The sequence below is a fragment of the Oncorhynchus gorbuscha genome, linkage group LG13 (genome assembly GCF_021184085.1).
Source record: "Oncorhynchus gorbuscha isolate QuinsamMale2020 ecotype Even-year linkage group LG13, OgorEven_v1.0, whole genome shotgun sequence".
Classification (NCBI taxonomy): Eukaryota; Metazoa; Chordata; class Actinopteri; order Salmoniformes; family Salmonidae; genus Oncorhynchus; species Oncorhynchus gorbuscha.
In genome coordinates this window covers 84,580,838-84,584,303 of record NC_060185.1, presented here as the reverse complement: position 1 = coordinate 84,584,303, position 3,466 = coordinate 84,580,838, and the positions used below count along the sequence as shown (strand labels likewise).

General features: G+C 41.5%; 1 protein-coding gene across 7 annotated transcripts in view; it reads right to left on the bottom strand.

Moving 5' to 3' along the window:
- Positions 1–949: 949 nt before the first annotated feature.
- LOC123993632 (glutamate receptor 1-like) overlaps positions 950–3,466 on the bottom strand; it is a 232,954-nt gene continuing 230,437 nt past the window's right edge. For all 7 annotated transcript variants that reach the window (XR_006831482.1, XM_046295984.1, XM_046295991.1 and 4 more), the window contains one exon: positions 950–3,466. This exon is cut by the window's right edge. The gene's annotated coding sequence lies outside the window, so the exon portion shown is untranslated.

Below are 3,466 nucleotides of genomic sequence, written 5' to 3'. Positions count from 1 at the left end.
TCCTTCATCTTTAACCTGTCTCCTCTCCTTCATCTTTAACCTGTCTCCTCTCCTTCATCTTTAACCTGTCTCCTCTCCTTCATCTGTAACCTGTCTCCTCTCCTTCATCTTTAACCTGTCTCCTCTCCTTCATCTTTAACCTGTCTCATCTCTCCTTCATCTTTAACCTGTCTCCTCTCCTTCATCTTTAACCTGTCTCCTCTCCTTCATCTTTAACCTGTCTCCTTTCCTTCATCTTTAACCTGTCTCCTCTCCTTCATCTTTAACCTGTCTCCTCTCCTTCATCTGTAACCTGTCTCCTCTCCTTCATATTTAACCTGTCTCCTCTCCTTCATCTTTAACCTGTCTCCTCTCCTTCATCTTTAACCTGTCTCCTCTCCTTCATCTGTAACCTGTCTCCTCTCCTTCATCTGTAACCTGTCTCCTCTCCTTCATCTTTAACCTGTCTTAATTTACACTGATTGACGTGGATTTAACAGGTGACATCAATAAGGGACCTGCCTAGTCAAAGTCATGGAAAGAGCAGGTGTTCCTAATGTTGTGTCCACTCTGTGTATATGGGGTATAATGTTGTGTCCACTCTGTGTATATGGGGTATAATGTTGTGTCCACTCTGTGTATATGGGGTATAATGTTGTGTCCACTCTGTGTATATGGGGTATAATGTTGTGTCCACTCTGTGTATATGGGGTATAATGTTGTGTCCACTCTGTGTATATGGGGTATAATGTTGTGTCCACTCTGTGTATATGGGGTATAATGTTGTGTCCACTCTGTGTATATGGGGTATAATGTTGTGTCCACTCTGTGTATATGGGGTATAATGTTGTGTCCACTCTGTGTATATGGGGTATAATGTTGTGTCCACTCTGTGTATATGGGGTATAATGTTGTGTCCACTCTGTGTATATGGGGTATAATGTTTGAAATTAAGTAACAAACATATTCACATAGTTTATTCCTTTATTATGTTACAAAAAGCATGATGACTTTCTTCAGAGACACTTTGGTTAGAAAACGTTTATTTCTCAAAAGTTTATTTCCATCTTTTTTTAGATTCATGAATGATCTTCATGTAGTTTATAAATGTTTTATTCAGCAACATCTTTCACTAGTGATGTATAGAAAAACAACTGTACTGTGAGGTTTTCAGGTGAACAAACTAAATCATCACTTTATATCCTGGTATTAAAATACTTTGAAAAAAAGAACAAATTAAGAAGAAAAGTCAAATGGTGTTCAGTCTTGAAAACACCAACTGAACATCCCTTTTATTCAAATGTTAAATCAAAATCATATTGACAACCAATTAAAAGTAAAACTTAAAACATTATTGTCTACCCACTATTCAACATCTGTTTTTCCTACACCTTTTCAATGTTTTTTGCAGCTCTCAAACTCTCCATACGATACAAACATTGAATGTCTTTTTAAAAATCTGTTTGGGCTTATAAAACCACTCCTTCTATGAGACAAACCATCCGCCAAGGACTCGCGTTGTGCTGCGCCTTCGTCAATACAACACCAAAGAAATAGAGGAGGAGAAGAACAGAAGCATCAGGCTGATTGGGTCAGAGAAGGAAAGAACAAGTTTCACTGCAGGAGAATCAACCCTTTTATATACATAGTGGATGGAGAGATGAGATACAGTATATTTGATGTAAAGAGTCTATCTCTGCCCAGTATGTCTTCACTGTCAAACATGTTCCAACACCCTGGCTATGGCAGAACAACAGTCTGACAGTCAGTCAGTGTTGAACACTCTCTTTATGGCAGAGACCCACACAAACAGAGCAGAGCTGGAGAGTTTAGCTCGTAAATGTTCCCTTTGTAGCTGTAGGCAGGCTGCCTCTGACTCTGATTCCAGTATCCTAACGAGGCTTCTCTCTGCTGACAGCCCTATAGGCTACAGCAACACGTACAATGACCTACACATCAAACCATACTGAACAACCTCCTTCATAAAATATCAAACTACTGAGAGAGAGAGAGAGAAAGAGAGAGAGAGAGAGAGAGAGAGAGAGAGAGAGAGAGAGAGAGACAAGATGGGTTGCTGTGGTGGTAGCCACCGTTTCCATGGTTTTCATTAACGATTGCCAACAGCTGATTGACTGTGAACGTGTAAATCAACAGGGGTTTCTGTGTGTAAGTCACGCCCCCTTCCTCTGTCAGCTAGGCCGTGTTCCAAAATGGCTACTCTATCTCTATAAAATAATGTAGCAGAACCACTGAAGAAATCAATGGTGTTAATATGTGGTACTTCGTCAAGTTCTGACCATGTCCGTCAATACGTCCTCTCTTCCAGCCACAGCAATCATTCTGGGGAGTTTGATAAAGTAAAGTAAAGTGTATGTGTGTGTGTGTGTGTTTAGTGGCATGGTGTGTTCAGTGGCATGGTGGGTTCAGTACTATGGTGTGTTCAGTGGTATGGTGGGTTCAGTACTATGGTGTGTTCAGTGGTATGGTGGGTTCAGTACTATGGTGTGTTCAGTGGTATGGTGAGTTCAGTGGTATGGTGGGTTCAGTGGCATGGTGTATTCTGTGGCATGGTGTGTTTAGTGGTATGGTGAGTTCAGTGGAATGGTGTGTTCATTAGCATGGTGTGTTCAGTGGTATGGTATGTTCAGTGGAATGGTGTGTTCAGTAGCATGGTGTGTTCAGTGGTATGGTATGTTCAGTGGAATGGTGTGTTCAGTAGCATGGTGTGTTCAGTGGTATGGTATGTTCAGTGGTATGGTATGTTCAGTAGCATGGTGTGTTCAGTGGTATGGTGGGTTCAGTGGTATTGTGGGTTCAGTGGCATGGTGTGTTCTGTGGCATGGTGTGTTCTGTGGCATGGTGTGTTTAGTGGTATGGTGGGTTCAGTGGTATGGTGGGTTCAGTGGTATTGTGGGTTCAGTGGTATTGTGGGTTCAGTCGTATGGTGGGTTCAGTGGTATTGTGGGTTCATTGTGGGTTCAGTGGTATTGTGGGTTCAGTGGTATGGTGGGTTCAGTGGTATACTGGGTTCAGTCGTATGGTGGGTTCAGTGGTATTGTGGGTTCAGTCGTATGGTGGGTTCAGTGGTATTGTGGGTTCAGTGGTATGGTAGTATCTCTGTAGGAATGACTGTCAGCAGATGGTTCAGGGAGGCAAGGAATGACTGAGCTCTGTGCATGATTATTTATGTCTGTATTATAATACTGCATTGGTGCTTGAAATGCTTGTGTTCCAGTTCATGATGCCTTTCCAACATAGCGTGTGTAACTGTGTCCAAAAACACACACAAGAGAAACCAGAGACACACAAATATCAAATAATCTTAATAGTCAATCAGCGTTATTATCATTATTGTCTTTTAACTGTGCAAAGACAAAAACGAATCCTATTTTGTGATCCGTCTTCACTAAGTAAATGGTCAGAGAGAGTAGGTAGCGAACTGAGATATTACAGACAGACAGACAGACTAACAGTAGTCAATAGAACG